This window comes from Urocitellus parryii, chromosome X (genome assembly GCF_045843805.1).
Source record: "Urocitellus parryii isolate mUroPar1 chromosome X, mUroPar1.hap1, whole genome shotgun sequence".
Classification (NCBI taxonomy): Eukaryota; Metazoa; Chordata; class Mammalia; order Rodentia; family Sciuridae; genus Urocitellus; species Urocitellus parryii.
Window position 1 is genome coordinate 52518139 of NC_135547.1, and position 24516 is coordinate 52542654.

The following is a 24516-nucleotide window of genomic DNA, read 5'->3' on the forward strand; positions in this document are numbered from 1 at the left end:
AAAAAATAAATCATATAACTTGGCAGTTTCTGTAATTTATTTTATGGTGTCATTAGTAAGAAGGAAAACAAGAAGAAAAGCAGGTTTAGGTAGAGATAAAAATGATTAGTTTATCCATGATAATTGAATACACACAAAATTGTTCTGGTAAATCACCTGTGTTGAACTTTTATTTAACTGAGTCATCTCCCAGGGTCATAAGAAGAAATTTTCTCAGAGGAAATAATGGGACTCTATGCAAGTTTATGTTAATTCATTATATGTCAGTTTCAAACATTGATAAAATCCTTAGCAATCTCATTGATAGTTAATTTGCCTGGGTAGAATGATGGGCTGCTAGATAAATCTTTATAATTCTATTCTTCATTCCTTCCTTCAGGACTGAGCCTCTTTCTCAAATGCAAAGGAAGTAATTAGTGTTCTCCTCCTGCTACCAGAAAAAATGTGTACAAATCAACGTTTTATCTTAATGGCATTAGGAGACATTATCAAGAAGCTAAGTCCAATTAAGTAACAATGTAAAATATATATCAATATTTAAAATAAGTGCATTTAGCTGAAGAAATTCAAAGTCTTATCCTTATTGGCTTTAGTTGAAATACATACTATGATTTTCATTTCTTTTTCTCAGATAATTATGAACATGGTATTATGCACAGGTTATATCAGTGAGGTGTGTGAAAATATGAAAAATGCTATTGAATTGTTTTTGGGTGTCAGTCATCCTAGTTACCCTGAGTAAGAACTTTTCAGAGGACATTATGTACGGGTCTCACCAGATGAAGACATTGTAGACAATGGAATGTATGAGGTTGAAGAAATGGCTTTGACAAAAACTGAAAGCACAGGAATATAGAAGGGTTTATATGCTCTTTGGGTGGCTAAAGCAAGGCAAACATCAATAAGTAGTAAAAGACAAAGCAGAAGAGGTAGATTCATTGAAGAAATGTGGGATATCATACATCGTGTTATTGAATTGGAACTTCATTCTGTGGAGAATGGGAAGGACACTGAAATGTTTTAAGAAGGAGAGTTATATAGTTAGACTAATATTTTAGAAAGTCCCTTCCAACATATGGGTAAGAATGGATCTGAGAGAGACAAGTCTGAAAGCAGTGATCTGACATATCTGAAAAATGACTTCAAAATAAACAAGATTTTTTTAAAGTGCATATCAGTAGTGATATGATAATATATACTTAGAAAAAGTAAAACTCAGGGCTGGGGATGTGGCTCGAGCGGTGGCGCGCTCGCCTGGCATGCGTGCGGCCCGGGTTCGATCCTCAGCACCACATACCAACAAGGATGTTGTGTCCGCTGAGAACTAGAAAATAAATATTAAAAAATTCTCTCTCTCTCTCTCTCTCTCTCTCTCTCTCTCTCTCTCTCTTTCTCCTCTCTCACTCTCTCTTTAAAAAAAAAAAGAAAAAGTAAAACTCGATGTGAAAAATTACACATGACTATATTCTTTAAAAGAAAAAAGTACAAATTAATATTATGTATTTGAGATAAAGGTAATAAATTCTGTAAAGAATACACCCAAGACACTGAACCAAATGATACTTTAATAAATCCATTGTATAAATTAATGTCTATTATTTCTTGACATTAGTCAAGTGCAGACTACCTGGCACATTTTAGTCCCTATAGATACTTGGTTACTTGGTTTTACAAATAATTGCTGGCTTAAAGACATGGTTTAAATATTCTGTAGGACATGGAATATTTCATTGCTTCAGATGAATCACAACCTTTCAAAACGTCTTAGCAGAAGACAAATTTGGCATAAAATTGGGATCAAGTTATCATAGTAAGTAGCAAGGAGCTACTCACATTTAATGTACTATAATTAATTGATTTGAAGATATAGATACACACACGTGAACATACTCAATTGCATAATTCATCTATATTAGGTGGGAAAGAAAAAGATACTTAACTGACATCAGCATTTTCCCAAACTAGTATTCTGACAATAGCATTTTTTAAAAAACAGGTGGCTCATGCTTTTCTAAATTTATGAAGTACTGATTAAATACCTTTACACATATTTCCTTACAGTAAGTTTTGAATGACATTAACATACTAATACACATTGTACCTCTCTTACAAAGAGATAGAAGATTGGGCTGGGATTGTGGCTCAGTGGTAGAGCACTCACCTAGCACAGGTGGGACCCAGGTTCGATTCTCAGCACCACATAAAAATAAAGGCATTGCCTTGTGTCCATCTACACCTAAAAAATAAATATTTTAAAAAAGAGAAAGATAGAAGATAGCATATCCCATACTTTTTGGCCATGGAATGATTAACATATTTTGGAAGAGTGCTTTGTTGTCATCGGTATTCCATTAAGGGAGAAAATAGGCATTGTTAATTTGGTTTATCAAATATTAAACACCTGCTTTCTTATAGTCATTTTACCATGTATTGATAGTACAATCTGAAATAATCACAGTGGAGTCCAAAATCAAAAAACATTCTGGAAAATCAGTAATAAACCATTTGAATAACTCTACCCTTAAAAAAAACACTTCTCCAATACATTTTCCATGTATTTTCTCATGTACTCTTCTGCATCACAATAAAGCCTATCAATCACCCAAACTTTAGTATCTCTTTTTCTAAAATAATATTTTTTCCCTAAATAAATATTTATTGGGCCTATTTTCAAGGTGCCACTCAAAATTTGAGAATTCCTGAAGTGTTCTCTCCACCAAAACTCATCTTAATACTTTGATTCATGTCTATTTACAAGTATATTTCCCCATGTGTTAGTCAGATTGTCTTCTCTTTGACCAAAATACCTGGCATAAAAAACTTAAAGGAAGAAAAGTTTATGTTGCCTCACAGTTTCAGAGGTCTCAGTCCATGGTCTGTTTTCTCCATTACTTTGAGCCGGAGATGAGAGAGAACATCATGGTGGATGAGTGTAGCAGAATAAACTTGCTCAGCTCAAGGAAAGGGAGAGGAGAAAGGGGTCAGGGATAAGATATAGTCCCCAAGGTCATGTCTCCAGTAACCTACTTCCTCCAACAATGTCACACCTGCCTACAGTTTCTACCCTTTTTTGCAAGTCCTTAATTGATATTGAAATCACTTATCAATAGATTAATTCACTGATGATGTCAGAGCCCTTATGATTCAATCACTTCCTAAAAGCCTCACTTCTAGACATTGCAGTATTGCAATTCTTCAACACATGAATGCTTGGCGGACATTCCAGATCTAAGCCATAATATCCCACTGGACTACGAATTGTTTTAGCATAACAACTGTGTTAACAATCTTTCTCTCTGCTAATATTTGATGCAGGGCCTGACACATAGTGGTTTTCAATAAACATTCTTTGGTAAATGCTTCTTAATAGAGTGAGGGTAGGGCTGGAAATGTATATTCCTCAATTATAAAAAAATCACTAATTCAGCTTTTCTGTTTTGTTTTGTTTTCACAACCAGGGAATAAATTAGGAAAGCCAGAGTGACCATTTGAAGACATGCCAGGTCACATAACTTCTGAGATAAAAGCAACACAAAACAAAAAAAATTTGTAATATCTCCCTTTCTCACCAAGAGTAGAACTAGAGTTCATTAATATAGCCTGTTTTAGTCTTTTTAATCTTTCTATTCTACTTCTACCCACCATTCATCAGTCCCTAGTTAAAAATTCCCTTTACCTTCTTTATTTTTTTCTTTTATCCATATCATATATTACCTTACAGATCACTATATTTTATTATGCTTTAAGTTTATTGCCTGTTTCTCTTCAGTAGAATGCAAGCTCCACAAAGGCCAATTTATTTGTATTTTTGTACACTGCCATGTGCTCAGCTCTTAGAAAGTTACCTGGAATATAGAATATGCTCAATAAGAATTTGTTGTATGAATGAATGAAGGGTTGTAAAATAAATCCATGCATGTATGGTGAACTATTTTTTGACAAGGGTACCAAGATAATGCAGTGGGGAAAGTTAGTCTCTCTGATAAATAGAGTTGGGAATGGTATATTTCCATTATGTAAAAGAAGGAAATATTATCCATCATCATATATAAAAATACACTCAAAACAGTAAACAGAGTTAAAGCTATAAAACTACCAGAAGAAAGCATAAGGATATCAAACCAAAAGCTCAGTCAACAGAAGAAAAAAATAAAGCAGTTGGGATTCCATCAAACTGTAAAAAGCTTTGCACAGCAAAGTCAACAAAATGATACAGCCACCAAAAAATTGGGAGAAAATAATACTAACTCTAACTCTGATAAGCGTTTAGTATCCAAAATATATAAAGAGCTCATGCAACTCAATAACCAAAAGCAAATGACCAAATTAAAAGAATAGGCAAAGGACTTGAATAGACATTTTGCTAAAGAAAGCAAACAAATGGCCAAAAGACATATGAGAAAAATTCTTAAAATTACTAATCATCTGAAAAACACTCAAATCAAAAAAATTAGATATCACCTTACTTCTGTTTCTATGGCTATTATCAAAAAGACAACACTATTTTGGAAAGGATGTGGAGACAAAGATGTCTTACACACGGTTGCTGGGAATATAAATTGTTATAGCCATTATGGAAAACAGTATCAAGCTCTCTCAAAAAATTAAAAATAGAACTACCATATGATCCAGCAGTCCCTCTTGTTTTCATAATTGCAAAATAAATAAAATCAGTATCTTGTAGAGATGTGTATGCTCCTATGTTCATTGCAGCATTACTCACTATTGTCAAGATATGGAAATAACTGAAGGGTCTATGGAAGGCTGAATAAATAGAGAAAATGTAGTTTATTATTCAGCCATAAAAATAATGAAATATTGTCATTTATAATCACATGGAATGAACATGTCTGTCATTATGCCAAATGAAATTAAAGAATATATAAAGACAAACACTACACAAATTCACTTACATGTGAAATCTAAAAAACATAAAATACATAGGATTTCAAAATGGTGGTTACCATGGCAGGGTGGTAAAAATGTCAGCAAGGGAAGAAATGAGGACATGTATATCAAAAAGAACAAAGCTGCAGTTATGTGGGATGAATTAATCCAGATATCTGAAGTACATGAGCACTATAGATAAAACTACTGTTTTATATACAGGAAATATGCCAAGAGAGTAGATTTTAGGTGCTCTTACTACATACATATACAAAAATAGGCCAACTATGTGAGATGATGGATATGTTAATCTGCTTGACTATAGTAACCATTTTACAATGTATAAATATATCAAAACATCATGTTGCATAATTTAAATATATATATATATATAAAGATACTATTAAAAATCAATGAATATAAAAAAATATAGTAACCATCCTATGGTGCCTTCTCTTTGTCTCCTCCCTTGTTCTCAAGAATTACATTTTACACTTCCAATAATTTCCTTTTCTTATGTGTAGCTTTTCTGCTCTTGCATATTACCACATATTATATGTGTTGGCTGAAATTTAAATCTATAGTGAATTTTCTTTCATATTAAGTTAAAAATATACGAGAAAGTATGCCTAGTGCTAAAATTCTTTTAGAGGATATGTGGACAAAAATACAAAGTTCTTACTTCATTAAAACGAATACATTTCAGCTTATAGTTTTGACTCTGATAACAGCTAATAAGGCCAGGTTCATCTTATCAACTGGCTAGCACATAAATGAAAACAGACTTAATGGAGTATTCTGTTTATATTTGAACAGAAAATCAGGATGGCCATTACAGTTGAATCTATTTAATTGAGTGCCAAAAAGTTGACTGACAAATTGGCAAATATCTGATTCATTTGGATAATTAAGAAATCAAAACCAGTCAAATCAACCTTCTTTGCTTTGGTCATTTTTAGGCATTTTAATAAACACGTAAAGTAGATTCACAAACTACTTCAAAACTTTTTTTGTATCAAGGCAGGAAATTAATATATGTTTGATTATGAACCATGGTATATGCTTCCATTTTTATTGAATTTTGTCAGATATTGCTGATATTTCAGTATTTAAAGTTAGCTCTTTAAATACATCTTCCTTTTTAAACTTTTTTATTTGTTCTAATTAGTTACACATGATAGTAGAATGCATTTTGACTCATAGTTTACAAATGGAGGACAAATTTCCATTTCTCTGGTTGTAACAATGTAGAGTCACATCACATGTGCAGTCATATATGTACCTAGGGTAATGAAGTTCATCTCATTCCACCATCTTTTCTACCCCAATGCCCCCTCATTTTCCCTCCATCCCGTTTGCCCAATCAAAGTTCCCTTGAGTTGTTTCTTTTGTTTCAATTTTATTGATTCCAGCCCTAATTTTAGTTAGTATCAGAGTTCTCATTTACCTCTAAGAATTTTTTTTATCTTCTCCATGATGTCTTCTGTTATCCATGTGTCACTCAATAGCATATTATTTAGTCTATAGGTGTTGGAGTAGCTTCTATTTTTTATTTTATCATTTATTTCTAATTTCATCCCATTATGATCTGAAAGAATGCAGGGTAGGATCTCTCTGTTTTGTATTTGATAATATTTCCTTTGTCCCATAACATATGTTCTATTTTGGGGAAGGATCCATGTGCTGCTGAGAAAAAAAAAGTGTATTCGCTCTTTAATGGATGGAATAATATATATATATATATATATATTAAATATAAATTATTCATTATTTTATTGAGTTCTATAGTTTCTTTGTTTATTTTTTGTTTGAAAGATCTATCCACTGATAAGAGAGGTGAGTTAAAGTCACCTAGTATTATTCTGTTATGGTCTATTTGATTTTTGAAGTTGAGAAGTGTTTGTTTGGTATACATAGATGCCCCGTTTTTTGAGGCATAGATATTTATGATTGTTATATCTTCTTGATGTATGATTCCCTTAAGTAGTATGAAATGACTTTCTTTATCCCTTTTCACTAACATTGGTTTGAAGTCCACTTTATCTGATATGAAGATGGAAACTCCTGCTTTTTTATATGGTCCATGTGAGTAATATGATTTTTTTCCTTCTTTCACCTTCAGTCTGTAGCTATCTTTTCCTCTGAGATGAGCCTCTTGCAGGCAGCATATTGTTGGGTCTCTTTTTTTAAAAAAATACAATCTGCATGTCTATGCCTTTTAATTGATGAGTTTAGCCCATTGACATCCAGGGTTATTATTGAGACATAATTTGTATTCCTGGTCAGTTTGGTTTATGTTTGTTTTTTACCTTGACTTGGTTTCTCCTTTGATTGTCCTTTTCTCCCTTTGCATATTTGCATTGTAAGTTTTTATTTTATTTTCGTGAAATATTTAGCCAAGAGTGTTCTCTAGTACAGGCTTTTTTTGCTGTAAATTCTTTTAACTTTTGTTTATAATGGAAGGTTTTTATTTTAGTCATCAAATATGAAGCTAAATTTTCCTGGATAAAAGATTCTTGATTGGCATCCATTTTCTTTCAAAGCTTCGTATATGTTGTTCCAGAATTGCCTGGCTTTGAGAGTCTGGGTTGAAAAATCTGTCAAGATCAGAATCAGTCTTCCCCTATATGAAATCTGATTCCTCTCTCTTGCGGCTTTTAAGATTCTATCCTTATTCTGAATGATAGACTTTTTCATTATAATGTGCCTTGGTGTAGATCTGTTGTAATTTTGTACATTTGGTGTCCTATAATCCTATTGTATTTGATTTTTCAATTTATTCTTCATGTTTAGGACATTTTCTGGTATTATTTCATTAAAGAGATTGTGCATTCCTTTGGTTTATCTCTGTGCCTTCCTCTATCCTGATAAATAGTAGATTTGGTCTTTTGATGTTATCCTGTAATTCTTGGATATTCTTTCCATTGTTTCTTTTAATACATCTTCCTTTGATTAATGTAAAATAAAGCTTAATTTCCAAAATTTAACAATTGTTCTTTTCTCTCAGGAGGAGAAAAGTAAAGTAACATTGATAGATATCAGACAGACACAAATGGTGGGGACATGAGGTTAAGGGAATAATTCTAATAAACTGGGCCCACTGTTCCTACCCCCACATGCTTTCTATTAAAATAAAATTTACCTAAGACCTGTCTGGTATAATTCATTAGGACATATTACCTTGTTCAGCAAACAATCTGTTATCTCCTGGAGAAATTCAGGTCCAAATACTTCTCTCTGCCAATAAGAACACAGATTACCCCAAATGAGAGAATTTTTGTGAACTTTACACAGACTCTATTCTAGAACAGGGAGATAGTATAATTAGAACTCCTAGCCATAAAATCTATAAGTGACCTGTAATTGTTTTGGATCTTTAGCATATCATTATAATAGTAAAATATTTCCTCCATGGGGTAAGACCATGCACAGTGAAGACTTGAAAGTCTGATGCAGTCCTACTGTCAGTCAAAAATCAAGAGGTATATATGGAAACTTACCTAGAACCCCCAATGAAACTGGAGGGCAGGGAAAGCATGTGGTTCCTATCCTCTCTGAGGACCAACTCTCTCCTTTGAGAGTGTCTACTTTTCCTTTTTCCTATCTTTTCTAATAAACTCATGCCTTATGCTATGTGTAACACATCTGACATCTTTTCAGCTTGATCTCAAGAACCCTTAACTGAGGACTGCCTCAGCTCCATGGGGGGGGGGTCATTGCTGTGTAACAATAGGATTTTATCTGCCCAATGATTTATCTTTTAACCAATGTTATATTAAATATAATTTGCTTATCAGGCACTTCAATAGATATCTGCTCAGGGGCATAGGGACACTAGCAGAGGAGATGTGTAGATACAATCAAATAGAGTTACACTCAAGGGGTTCACAGATACTAAGTGGAAGTTATGAGACACATAGATAGTTCTAATCTGGTATGAAAGTGCTTACAGAGATCAATGGGTTTTAGATGCTTCCAGTTGACCATATGAAAGTTTGATATTACCTAAACCAGTGATTCTCAAACCTAGTCTGATGATCTGTGTCATGCTGGTGAAAGTCACTTAAGGCACTTAAAAATATATGGATTCTTAGCTTCTACATCCATAAATTCTGATTTTGTATGTCTATTGTGGGGGATTTCAACCCTGAGATTCCACTGCTCAGATAAGTTTGCCACCACAAGTTTGGTGATCACTATGCATCAAGTGATGTAAGTTTGTTTTGCATGTACATCACTGGTGCATTGCAATAGTATCCACTGAAAAACTTTGTATATGGTATTTTCTATAGAATGAGTGATCTGAGAAGAATAATGGGTGCTTTGGGACTCTGAAATTGTAGCTACCACTTCTCACTAATTTTGTGCCAAATGCAGGTTTTAGCATTTTACACTCACTAATTTATTTGAATTTAGTGACCTTACTTGAGGAAATTGGGGCACAGAAGAGAGATTACTTAACAAGTCCAAGATTTCAAAGTTAGTGAGTACTGGAATTGGGATGTGATTTAGGCACTCTGGTTCTATAACCCCTCTACTGTTCTATACTCCCTCTCATTTATCATGGTACTTTATTGAAATACATTTGTAATTCTTTGGCAATGAAAAAGACATTCACATAGGTTCAGCCCACTTATTCAGATAATTTTAATTTTCTCTTCTTGTTGGAGAACTTCTATCTCTAAGAGGCTGTTTTCATTTATTAGACTTCTGTTCCATCTCAAAAGCATTGATAGCAAGTTTTCTTCATTTTAAAAAATCTCAATGGTAAGGATTAAATTTTGTTAAAGTGTATCTCTATAAAACTTTAAAAATTTCATATTGAAAAACTTAAATTGCACATAAAATCCATTGTTCAAAACCATATAATTGTTCATCTATGCATACATCATCCTAAAATATTGATTATTTTGCAGCAAATATTTGTTCTGAAGTGTCTTCATTCCAATTCAGAAAGTCTTGATTGAAGGATAGAATAATAATTTGTTGAATGTAAATATTGTGTTATTCAGCTTTGCATTGCTGTGATCAAAATAGCTGTCAAGAAAAACTTAGAGGAAGAGAGTTCATTTTGGCTCATAGTTTCAGAAAATTTAGTCCATCATGGGCTGAGTCCATTGGTCTGTACCCAAGGAGAAGCAGAACATCATGGTGGGAGGGCTTAGCAAGAAATTCTACTTGGCTCATGGCAACCAGGAATCAGAAAGGAAGGGGTCAAGGAAAATGAACCCTTCCAGGGCATGCTTCCAGTGACCCAACTCCTCTAGCCATGCCCTACCTACTTACAGTTACCACCTAATCCGTCTATTCAAACTAGGATGGACCTATTAAATTTGCAGCTCTCACAATCCAGTCACTTCATCCACGAATGTCCCTGCATTAACCCAGGAGTTTTGGGGGGACATCTTATATCCAAACCATCATATTATGCACTATGTAAACTATTTTGACAAATAATGATTTCCTGTTTAGCATATAAAAAAGAAAAATTGTCAACTTCTTATTGGAGGGCCTTCTAAATACAAAAAGGACCAAGAAATATCAGTTTCAGAAGTAGGAATTTAAGAATAACTGAACAGATACAGGAAGCTAATATTTGACATGAATTGTTTCTAAGCTATCATTTGTACTAAGGCACAAACTATAAAAAATAGGGTTGGAGGTGTTTGGGAGGTGAGTGGGTAAACCTCACTGACCTTTCTGTCTCCAAATTTCTCCATAATGTAGACATATGATTGGTTTTCAATAGAGAACTATTCTCTCTGAGCTGAGAGTCTATGATTGTAATGTTGTAGGTGTAATGTGTCCTCCAAAAGCTTATGTGTAAGACAATGCAAAACAGTTTAGAAGTGAAAGGATTGAGTTATGAGAGCCTTATCCTAATCAGTGCATTAGTCCCCTGATACGGATTAAGTGGTGGTAACTCTAAGTAACTAGGGTGGGGCTGGAGGAGATGGATCCCTAGGGGTGTGCTTTTGTCCTTGTTGAGCATAGTGTGTATTCTCTCTCCTTCCTCTTTCCATGTTTCCATATTTTTTTCTTCTGTTTCACTTCAGAACCTAAGGAATGGAGCCTATAATCTATGGACTGAGACTTCTGAAACTGTGAGACCCCAAATAAACTAATCCTCCTAAGATTGTTTTTATCAGATCTTTTGGCCACTGAAGTGAAAGAACTGACTAAAGCAATGACTAATTGCAAGCTCTAACACCTTTCCTCAGATTTTTTTCTCAGAATAGCATAGCAAACTAGAATTGGGGGTCCTTAAAGCAAAGCGTTAGAAGTCCAAGAACACTTATGATTACATATTTCTTTTTTTTTTCCTTTTTAAAATTTATTTTTACACATTTCTAAATAATATTTAAGAATGGAGTTTGATGAGTTGCATAAAAAGATACAGCATCTCACCTCTCTTCATTATCCTCTTAAACATAATATAGAAGAAATTAATAATGGGTACCTAAGTTGAGATTCATGTCCTCTAGTTTGCAGAAAGTAGATCTAATGTGTCATCTTTGTTACATGTGAGTTTTTGTGGTTTTATTTCCTTGTTTCTGTGGCAGTAGAATTTGGGAAACTGATTTGAAAAAAATAAACATTCACAAATTATATATATATATATATATATATATATATATATATATATTACATTTAAAAACATTTATTTATTACCTTTAGGGCAATATGGCAATGTTACAATTCAGAGAAGTCATACAATGAGACAGAGGGTAAGACTTGAAGGTCTCAACTGTGTAGACTTAGATTTAGTTATAACATTAAAAAGGATACAACTCTCAGAAGCATATCTATTTTAGTCAGGATCACATACATACTAGAATTCCAATTCATTAATTTGTAAGGTCAGGCACTGGTGACCAAAATGATGCAGATTAAAAGGCTGCTGAACAAGGCTTTTTGAGATTTGATCGGGGCAAGACCCTCCAGTTCAACAGAGCGGGTCTGGGGGAGTTGCACCCAGGCTTAGCCTGATTGGAATTTTATTGGTTTTACAGCAGGAAGAGAGGGCTTGGGATAGGAAAGGGAGATTTTTAGGGTCTCTTGTCCTCCTGGGGTTGGTCAGGATATCTTGCTGAGATCCCTGTCCTTCCAGGATTGGCCAGGAGACCCTGCTGATTGACAGGTGGTTCACTGCTTGTCTGTTGGTGCCTGATTGGTTGTTCTTTCATGTATTCAGGTTGCCTGGTGCTTTGTTTCCTTAAACATCTCAAATTTCCTAACATAATTGACCATGAGACTTGAACAGTCTGATAAAGTCAACATTCATATTTATTAGCTGACTGAAGCACACTGTACCAGTAGGAAATACACATGAAATGCCAAAATATCATCAGAAGTTTGCTTAATGATCATGAAATCCTAACAATGCAAAATTTTTTTTTTTTAGATCCTCAGAAATGCCTTTCAGAATAGTTGACTAAGAAACTCTCACCCACTGTAGGGACATATTGCCTAGGAAATATGACTATGCCAGTACTCTTAGCCAATAATCTCCTCTTTTGAATAGTGCATAGAAAGTGCTGCCAAATTCTTGCTTCTGTGAGTCTACATTAGTATGTTTCTGTGGCTCATTAAACTCTTGATGGTGTCACCTTACCCCCCCCCCCAAAATTGTATGATTTGTTGATTTTACTTCCAAAATTACAATTATGCTATTTTGTTGCTCCCCAACAACTCAGACTATCTCATTTTACAGAAGTATTTTGGAATGTCAGGATTGGGAATGAGGAAGAAAAAAAATTTTGGTACCAAGGATTGAACTCAGGGACACTTAAACATTGAGCCATATACCCAAACCTTTTTATTTTATTTTATTTTTTTGCTTTTGAAACAGAGTCCAGTTAAGTTGCATAGGGCCTTACTAAGTTGCTGAGGCTAGCTTTGAACCTGCAATTCTCCTGTCTCAGATTCCCAAGAAGCTGGGATTACAGGAATGAGCCACCATACCCAGCAGAAACTTTTAAAGGTAATCTTACTATTTGTCGTGGTGGTAATAATCTGTAATCCCAGAGGCTAAGGTGAGAGAGTCATCAGTTCCAGGCCAATCTCAGCAATTAGGTGAGTTCCTGTCTGAAAATTAAAAAAATAAAAATAAACAGACTAGGGTGGCTGGAGTTGTAACTCAGTGGTAGAAGTGCTCACCTCACATGTGGTGGGTACTGGGTTTGATCCTCAGCACCACATTAAAAAAAAATAAAGGTATTGTGTCCATCTACAACTGAATTTTTTTTTAAAAAAACCTAACAACACAATGTTGTTAATTAATAAAACAAAGAAACAAACAAACAAACAGACTAGAGATGGAGCTCAATTGTAGAGCACCACTGGGTTCAATACCCCATATCACTCACACACACACACACACAAACACACACATACACACACACACACAGCAACCCCATTGAACGTAGTAAAATAAAGTTGTTGAAAATAAGGAGGAAACAGAGAAAAAGACTACAGAGACATCAAAGCTTTTCCTCCCTTGCTGTCCTTTGTTATTCAACATTCGATTATAAAGTTTTCCTAGAAATTCTTTGAGGAAGAAAACCTTGTTTTGTTTTCCTGTCATTCATTTGTACTTTGTATGGTTTCAATTAAAATATGCTGGGCAATCAAAGAATCACACACACACACATACACACACAGACACACAAATAAGTAACATCAGATGGACTGTTAAATGTTATCTATAGGGACCTTTGTGTCTCAATATACCATGAAGATATATGCAATAAAATGAAGGATCATTGATAATGATAATTTTATACCATTAGCAATTACTAATTACTATATGTTCAAAGAGTGTTTTATGAGAGGTTATTCTTGCTGTATTTTTGCTGATTAGAACTCCATCCAATTTTTTGAAATCTTATATAATTTACTAAATTATTCAGAAAGTTTGACTTTGGAAATGAATGTGTGGTAGGAGACTGTACTTAGTTTCAGTATCTGTTATTTAAAAAGGGATAGAAAGTTTACCATAACAAAGTAATGTTTATACTATTAGGATTCTTCATTTAAGGACCTTAGTTTTGATTAGGCTAATTGCTGATATAATGAATAGAATGATTCATTCATTCTACAAGTATTTCTATCTCAGCTGGTTAAAACAGTAAATAAAGTTGTAATGTGATATTTTAGCTTGACTTATATGTAAAGTTCATCTCTGTTGGGCTTGTAAAGGTAGTGAGGTGAAGAGACACAAATGATCGCCTCAGTAATGAAGGTTATTTAAAAGATAAAGGGACTATGATATTTCTCTAATAAAGAACTAATACAAGAAGTGTGACCTGTTAAGTCAACATCAGGATTCGTTTCTTCAGAGATACAATCTTATGACATCACAGATGGAAGCATTATATAAACTAATGAAAATAAAATTATGATGAATGATATTGACACCATGCCTAATTCAAAGTATTTTCACTTTGAAAGTTAGGTTTGGAAACAAATGGTTTACTCAAAGGAATCATATACAACTTATCATTATAGGATAGAAAGATAAGTCATTTTGACCTGGAACTAAGAGAAGTCAATTCGCTATCAAATAGAGTGGTTTAGGCAATTATCTGTCTGTGCCCTGGATATACCACACCAAAAGATATATTCCTATTATAGAAGTTTCATCAAGGTAGGGAGACTTTTTTGGTCTCTAGCATAGATAAATACCTATGTGCCTTCTGACCCATATTTAGTTCTACAGTAAATGTTTTTTGAGTGATTAAGTAAATGCCTTGGATTTTAATAATTTGATCAAATGTCTAACTAAACTAATAATTCCAACAACAGAATTCCTCCCTCTCAAACTTCAGTGTATAATAGCATCAGATGATTTTTTAAATGTCTCGTTGTTTCAACAATGTAAGAAGTACTATTTACAAAAATAAATGACAATGCATATTTTTCATTGGTGTTCAAGAATGTTTTACTTCTATATGTCAAAGTAATTTTAATAAAGTAGTTGACCTATGAAAAGAGATTCTGCAACATATGTAAGACATTGATTTTCTAGTAGAAAATAATGAAATAGAATTTGAACAATTTGCTTTCTCTATAGCTGTGATACATAAAAATTACACCGAGACCAAACTTTCAAGCACCAAATCAATTAGACTTCAATATCACTGCATTCCATTAAGTATAAATGATTACATGGAATACTATTAGAGAAAAAAGACTCAAACAACAAAAAAGTAATTTGATTAATCAATTTTAATGGTTTATTACATCATTTAGAACAATTTTATTATTCTTAACCCCATCATAATTTGCTAGAGGACTACATATTGATGAAACAAGCAGTTGTATATACGGGGAATACTTTTAAAATGATTTGAACCTGACAAAATATAATAAACCCTACATCTGTAATATGCTGCTATAATGGCTACTTCGCATTCATCTTCAATTATTAGTAACCATTTTCTTTTTAACAATGGCTAATTACAGATTATAGGTTACCTCTTTGTCTACAAAATGTATCATAATAATGGAAGAAACTGGTAATTTTATTTTTAAAGACTCATTTTGGAGCAGGCAAGTATGAAATCTTTATAAAGAATGATTATTTTTTTCTTAAATAAACATTTTTAAGATTAATAACTGACTGATGTTCCATTGTATAATTTGTCCATTTTTATAGTGAAAACATTCTGGGTGTTCTACATATGTTCGGGAGGAAACAAAACTGTTTTTGACAAGTAGAGGTTTCTGTTTCAGCTCATATTTTTAATAGAAACTGCATTTCAGTGTTTGGTGAGAAGCAAGAGAATGGGGTGTTGGCAAAGGATATTTGGTCAAATGTCTTGTGATTAACTAGCTGTGTTTTCTATATTTTTATTATATGACAGTGATGACATACTGAGGATGAAAGTGCTGAATCAGCTTGTATAACTTGCTTAGGTTATCTTTGTGAAAGCAGCCAATTGATCTTACTATCCAAGTAACACCAGACCAAACAAACAACATCTGATGGCAACATTAATGTCTCCATGAAACTCCCCACCCCCAACAACAAAATAAAAATACTGAGCTGACTGATGAAGTTGACTACTCTGTATCGATTCTGCACTTCTTTTTTTCTTTTTCTTTTTTTTTTGATTTTTTAATATTTTGATTCTAATTTGTTGTATATGAGAGCAGAATGCATTACAATTCATATTACATATATAGTGCACAATTTTTCATATCTCTGGTTGTATACAAAGTATAGTTACACCATTCATGTCTTCATACATGGACTTGATTTTTATCAGACATTATTCCACATAATTTCTAACTCTGATCCTACTGCTACTATTTTCAAGATCCTCATTATGCACATCCCTGAAGGATAGCATCTAAACATTTTTTTCTGCCTCAACTGTCCTCTTCTTCTAGGCTTTTCCCAACTCAGGTTGATGTGATATTTTTCAAAACACAAATCATCCTCTTTCTTCTTAAATACTTTAATGAGATGCTCCACTATGAAATGACATCCTTGCATACTTTCCATTAGCAAAACAAACTTTCTTTTCCTTATGTGCCCATATGCTTCTCCAATATTTTCACCTCTAAACTTTAACCTCAAGTCATATGTAAACATGCATACTATATAAAATATTGACTTTTTAATTTTTCTTTTATTCTTTTTATTGATTTTTTTTAAAAAAATAAAGGACAGCGTTATTTGAATGCATTACAATTCATATTACACATATAGAGCACAATTTTTCATATCTATGTTTGTATACAAAGTATATTCACACCAATTCATGTCTTCATACATGTACTTTGGATAATGATGTCCATCACATTCCACCATCATTTCTAACCCCACGCCCCCTCCCTTTCCCTACTAACTCCTTTGCCCTATCTAGAATTTGTCTATTCCTCCCATGCTCCCCCTCCCTACCCCATGATGAATCAGCCTCCTTATATCAGAGAAAACATTTGACATTTGTTTTTTGGGAATTATCAAATTAAACTTAGCATCATCTTCTCTACCTCCATCCATTTACCAGCAAATGCCATGATTTCATTCTCTTTTATGGCTGAGTAATATTCGATTCTGTATATATGCCACATTTTTTATTCATTCATCTACTGAAGGGCATCTAGGTCAGTTCCACAGTTTAGCTATTGAGAATTGTGCTGCTATAAACATTGATGTGGCTGTGTCCCTGTAGTATGCTGTTTTTAAGTCCTTTGGGTATAGACTGAGGAGAGGGATAGCTGACTCAAATGATAGTTCCATTCCCAGTTTTTTAAGGAATCTCCATACTGCTTTTCTATACTGGTTGCACAGTATAGAAAGTATTTTCAGTTCCACCAGCAGTGTATGAGTGTACCTTTTCCCCCACATCCTCACCAACATTTATTGTTGTTTGTATTCATAATAGCTGCCATTCTGACAGGAGCCATATGAAATCTTAGAATAGTTTTGATTTGCATTTCTCAAATTGCTAGAGATGATGAAAATTTTTCCATATATTTATTTATTGATTGTATATCCTCTTCTGAGAAGTGTCTGTTTAGGTCCTTCACTTATTTATTGATTGAGTTATTATTATTATTATTATTATTATTATTACTGATGTTTAGCTTTTTGAGTTCTTTATATACACTAGAGATTAGTGCTCTATCTGATGTGTGAAGGGTAAAAATTTGCTCCCAAGATGTAGGCTCTCTATGCACCTCACAGATTGTTTCTTTTGCTGAGAAGAAACTTTTTGCTTGAATTCATCCCATTTATTGATTCTTGATTTTAATTCTTGCACTATAGGAGTCTTATTAAGAAAGTTGGGGCCTAATCCCACATGATAGAGATTAGGGTCTACTTTTTCTTCTATTATATACAGAGTCTCTGGTTTAATTCCTAGGTCCTTGATCCAAGTTGAGTTGAGTTTTATGCATGGTGATAGATAAGGGTTAAATTTCATTTTGTTGCATATGGATTTCCTGTTTTCCCAGCAGCATTTGTTGAAGAGGCTATCTTTTCTCCAATGCATGTTTTTGGTGCTTTTGTCTAATATAAGATAATTGTAATTGTGTATGTTATTCTCTGTGTCTTCTATTCTGTACCATTGGCCTACCAGTCTGCTTTGGTGCCAATACTATGCTGTTTTTGTTATTATTACCCTATAGTATAGTTTAAGTTCTGGTATAGTGATGCCACCTGTTTCACTCTTCCTGCTAAAGATTGCTTTAGCTATCCTGGGTCTTCTATTTTTTCAGATAAAGTTCATGACTGCTTTTTCTATTTCTATGAGAATGTCATTGGGATTTTGATCAGAATTTCATTAAATCTGTATAGCACTTTAGGAAGTTTGATAATATTAATTCTGCTTATCCAAGAGCAAGGTAGATTTTTCCACCTTCTAAGTTATTTGATTTCTTTTTTAGGGTTCTGTACTTTTCATTATATAGATTTTTCACCTCTTTCCTTAAGTTGATTCCCATGTTTTTTGTTTGTTTCTTTTTTTTTTTTTGAGGCTATTGTAAATAGGGTTGTTTTCCTCATTTCCCTGTCTGAGAATTTGTCCCGGATATACAGAAATTCATTTGATTTATGGGTGTTGATTTTATATCCAGCTACATTTCTGAAATCATTTACTAATTCTAGAAGTTTTCTGGTGGAACTTCTTGGGTCTTCTAGGTGTAGAATCATATCATCAGCAAATATTGCTAGTTTGAGTTCTTCTTTTCCTACATGTAACCTTTTAATTTCTTTCATCTGTCTAATTGCTCTGGCCAGTGTTCCAAGAAATGTGTTAAATAGAAGTGGTGAAAGAGGGCATCCCTGTCTTGTTCCAGTTTTTAAAGGGAATGCCTTTATATTTTATCCATGTAGAATGATGTTGTCCTGGAGCTTAGCATAGATAATCTTTATGATGTTGTGGATGTTCCTGTGATGTTTTGAATATGAAGGGGTGCTGTATTTTGTCAAATGCTTTTTTTCTGCATCTATTAATATGATCATGTGATTCATATCTTTAAGTCTATTGATGTGATAAATTACATTTATTGATTTCCATTTGTTGAACCAAACTTGAATCCCTGGGATAAATCCCAATTAATCCTAGTGCATAATTTTCTTGATATGTTTTTGTATTCTATTTTCCAGAATTTTATTGAGAATTTTTGCATCTATGCTCATTAGAGATATTGGTCTGAAGTTTTCTTTTTTTGATGGGTCTTTGCCTGGTTTTGAAATCAGGATGATATTGGCCTCATCAACTGAGTTTGGAAGTGCTCACTCTTTTTCTATTTCTTGAAATAATTTGAAAAATATTGGTATTAGTTGTTCTTTAAAGGTCTTGTAGAACTCAGTTGGGTATCCATCTGGTCCTGGGCTTTTCTTGGTTGGTAGACTTCTGATGTATGTTCTGTTTCATCGTTTGAAATCAACCTGTTTAAATTGTGTATATCATCCTGATTACATTTGGGCAAATTGGAAATTTGTGGATGCCTTCAAAATTTTAAATTTTATTGGAGTATAAGTTTCAAAATAATTTCTAATTATCTTCTGTATTTCTGTAGTGTCTGTTGTGATATTTCCTTTTTCATCACATATGTTAGGAATTTGAGTTTTTTCTCTCCTTGTTTCATTAGCATGGGTAATGATTTGTCATTTTTATTTATTTCTGCAAGGAACCAACTTTTTTCTGCCAATTTTTTCAATTGTTTTTTTTTCTTTGTTTCAATTTCATCCCTGATTTTAATTATTTCCTGTCTTCTACTCCTTTTGGTGTAGATTTGTTCTTCTTTTTCTAGGGCTTTGAGATAAAATCTTAAATCTGTTATTTGTTGACCTTTTCTTTTCTTTTTTTTCTTTTTTCTTTTTTTTTTTTTTTTACCTTTTCTTCTCTAAAGGAATGAACTCCATGCAATGAATTTTCCTCTTAGAACTGCTTTCATAGTGTCCCAGAGATTTTGGTAAGTTATATCTGTATTCTCATTCACCTCTATTTTTTTTAAATCTCCTCCTTGTTGTCTTCTGCAACCCCTTGTTCATTCAGTAGCATATTATTTAGTCTCTAGGCATTGAAATACCTTTTATTTCTTATTTTATCATTGATTTGTAATTTCATTTCATTATGATCTGATAGAATGCAGGGTAGTATCCCTACTTTTTTATATTTTCTAAGAGATGCTTTGTGGCATAGTATATGGTCTATTTTAGAGAAGGGTCCGTGTGCTGCTGAGAAGAAAGTGTATCTGCTCATTGAAGGATGAAGTATTCTAAATATGTCAGTTAAGTCTGAGTTATTGATTGTAAAATTGAGTTCTATAGTTTTTTTTGTTGTTGTTGTTCACCTTTTGTGTGGAAGATCTAACAGTGGTAAAAGAGGTGTTTTAAAGTCAACCAAAATTATTGTGTTGTGGTCTAGTTGACTCTTGAACTTGAGAAGAGTTTGTTTGATGAGCGTAGATCCTCCATTGTTTGGGGCATATATATTTATAATTGTTAAGTCTTGTTGGTGTATGGTTTCCTTGAGCAGTATGTAGTGTCCTTCTTTATCCCTTTTGATTAACTTTAGCTTGAAGTCTATTTTGTTTGATATGAGGATGGAAACCTATGCTTGCTTCTGCAGTCCATGCAAGTGGCATATTTTATCCCAACCTTTCACATTCAGTTTGTGAATATCTTTTCATATGAGATGAGTCTCTTTGAGGCAGCATATTGTTGGGTCCTTGTTTTTTATCCAATCTGCTAATATATTCCTTTTGATTGGTGAATTTTAGCCATTGACATTCAGGGTTATTATTGAGATGTGATTTGTATTCCCAGCCATTTTTTTTAATTTTTGGTATTTAATGGGACTTGGTTTCTCCTCTGATTAGTTTTTCCTTTACTGTAATATCCTCCTATGATGATTTTCATCATTGTTTTCATGGAATATTTTTCTGAGGATGTTTTGTAATTTAGGCTTTCTAGTTGTAAATTCATTTAACTTTTGTTTATCATGGAAGGTTTTTATTTCATTATTAAATATAAAGCTTAATTTTGCTGGAAATAAAATTCTTGATTGGCATCCATTTGCTTTCAGAGCTTGGCATATGTTGTTTAATGATCTCCTGACTTTGAGGGTCTGTGTTGAAAAATCTGCTGAGGAATAAGTTGGTCTTCTTCTGTATGTGATCTGATTCCTCTCTCTTGTGGCTTTTAAGATTCTATCCTTATACTGTATGCTAGGTATTTTCATTATAATGTGCCTTGGTGTAGTTTCTTTTGTAATTTTGTACATTTGGTGTCTTATAAGCCTCTTGATTTTGGTTTTCCAATTTGTTCTTCATGCTTGGGAAATTTTCCAATATTATCTCATTAAAGAGATTGTGCATTCATTTGGTTTAAAACTCTGTTCCTTCCTCTATCCCAATAAATCTTAGATTTGGTCTTTTGATGCTGTCTCACAATTCTTGGATGTTCTGTTCATGGTTTCTAACTATCTTCACTCTGTGATCAACTTTATTTTCCAGATTGTATATTTTGTCTTCATTACATGACATTATTTCTTTCAAGTGATCTAGTCTGTTGGTTATGCTTTCTATTGAATTTTTTATTTGACTTATTGTATCCTTCATTTCAAGAATTGTTGACTTTTTTCAGGGTCTCTATCTCTCTCTTGAAGTAATTTTTGCTACCTGTATTTGCTTTCTTATCTCATATTTGAAGTGATCAATCTTTGCTTGTATTTGCTCATTTAGGTCATTCTTTAATTCACAGATCATTTTAATTTGAACCTTTTGAACTTCTTGTCTGACATTTCATCAACTTTGCTGTCCATGGGTTCTTTTATAATAGTGTCCTGATTTGTTTGGGGCACTTTCCCCCCTTAATTTTTTCATGTTGTCTATATGACTTCCTTCCTTGCAGTGTGGATCTGATACATTACAGTTTCTACCCTATATTCTTGTAGTATCCGTGCAGATTGTCCCTACCTCACCTTGATGTTGGGCTTCCAGGCCCTGCTGGTGTCCCTCAATGTATGCTACTGCAACTAAACGTGGTGGCGGCAATAGCTGAGTAACTTTAGATAATAGTTGAGGTGCCCCAAGATGGATGCAATGTCTTAGAGATGGGGGTGAAGTGGTAGGCCTTACACTATCTTTAGAATGACTGCTCTGAGATGCAACTGCTTCTAGGCCCTGTCTGTTGTCAGAAAGTTAGGGGTATTGTGTGGGGAAGGCTATGGCAATGACTGCAGCGTCCCATGATGGAAGTGGGTTAGGTTTTGGCTCCCAGGTGTGGAGGGGATGAACTCGGCCCCACCCTGGACCTGGTCTCCCACAAGTTGATGAGGGCAGATCTCATCTGGGCCTGACCTCCTGTGGTAGTCTATTGGTTGGAAGGGGCTCCAGTTGGTGTCAGCCTGTGGAGGGATATACCCAGGCCTTCTGTGAGCCTGGGTCCTGTGCAGGCCAGTGTGGGCAGTTTCCCATTGGCTAATTTGAATAGTTTCTCTGACTTCAGGACATAGAGGCTATCCTTGGTTGTTTGCTCCCTGGACACAGAGTGAGAACTAGATAAAGGGAAGAGATCCATGTAGGGGCTGAGTAGATTGCCCATGAAGAAAGGAATAGTTTTTAGATTTGCCTTCAAAATTTAGTTGACACAACTCTTGTGAAATTTGTGAAATTTTATTACAGAGATTGATATAGCGATTTAGGCAGGAAGGACTGAGAGACAGAACTAGAATGGCAGCTCTTTGGAGGACATGCAGAAGATATTTTAAAAAGGAGAGGATGAGGTAAATGACCCTTGGTTATTGCAACTTTCCTAGAGCTTTCAATGTCTTGAAAAAACTTAAATTCTCAATAAATATTAGTTGAAAGAAAGAACAAAAGATCTATTTCAAGGTTTTCAGACTGAGCAAGTAAGTGGATGTTGGTGTTCGTGTTAATTTGGAGATATACAAAGATACTTACTCTACATGGCAGATTGGGGGTGGAGGGTGTTAGTGGCAATGATTCATTCAGGTCTGGATTTATCCAGCTTTATCTGACATTAAAACTTCCATACAGAAACATCTGATATGACAATGGGAATAACGTTTTAAGCATATAACACATGGTGTTTTTTTCCCTCAAAACAACAACAGAAATGCAGTATCCAACCCACAAAAGAACATTGCTACACATGGAGAACAAACAGTTTTCAGTTTTAAAGAAAATAAAAAAGGATAAGTATTTGTGATATAGCTATGTAAAGAAAAATTTGGGATTTATTTATTTATTTCATACATGTTGGAGTTTAAAATTAAAATATATAACATACATGATACTCACTTGGGAAAATAGTATTATTTTCACTAGCACCCACATTTGGAAAAAGGTCAGTATTATCCTATGAGACTTGTTAAATCCCTAAAAGGATCACCAAAAACAAAACAAAACAAAACAAAATAAAACAAACAAAGTATATATAACTTCTTTGCAAAAGCAGAGGTAATGAAAAGGTACACAGATATTTTAAAAATGAAACCAATACTTATTAAGGACCTATTATATACCAGGCATTATGAAGTATTTGTCTCACTTTATTTTCTAAAATCTATTCCTGATAGGCTGGTCAAAATTTGCCTAAAATGACAAATCAAATGATATCAATGAAGTGTAAATTAAAAAATAAATATACAGATTGAAAAATTGGAAGGAATTTATACACTTACAAAATGTGAGTACATGATCACATATTTGTGAAATAATATTTTTCTATGAAGAAAAGATTCATAAATACCATAAAAGTGATGAGCCTGAGGTTTGCATCAGACAGATCTGGGTTAAAAACCACATATAGAAATTATTTTCTTTATGACTTTGGCCATATGATGTATTCCCTCTGAGGTGCAGTTTTATCATCTGTTAAATGAGAATGATGCTATTCTCTACCTCATAGAACTATTTTGCTATAAAATTAGATGTATTCTTTTATTCGGCAATAATTTATTGTGCTCCTAATAACTAGGCATTATCCTAGACAGTGAGGTTAAAGCAGTTAAAATCAAGGCCCTGTCTTCATAAATTCACATTTTAGCTTTGATGAGAGGGAGTAATAAAATAAACAAGAAATATAAAATATGCTAGATGGTGGGAAATGCTACAAAGACAAGTAATGCCAAGAAGGAGGGGGATACATAAGTTGCATGAGAATGGGCTTGCTATTTTATATAGGGTGATTAGAAAAGTAATCCCTAGTGTGGTGACACTTGGATAAATATTTAAGGGAAGTGAGATAACAAATTATGCATTTGTCTTGGGAAGAGCATTTTAAGCAGAAGGAGCAGCAAATGTAATATCCCTGAGACCTGCTTGGCATCTTCAACAAAAAGCAAGGCGACTAATGGGGAGACACATTCATAGAGAGAACAAGGAGTCAGATCACATAGAGCTATGAACAATGTAGTAGCAGAATTTGACTTGGATTTTTACCAGATTGCCTACACTACTACCTTGAAAATAGCTGAGAGGTCAAGTACCAAACCAGGAAGACCTCTAGAAGGCTATTATAATCATTCAGATGACTGTAGCCACCTTGTAGAGTGCAATTTGATTAAGGGTAGAATCAATGAAGATGGTAAGAAGTTAAACAATTGTGGACATAAATTAAAGGTTAAATCAGGAGGATTT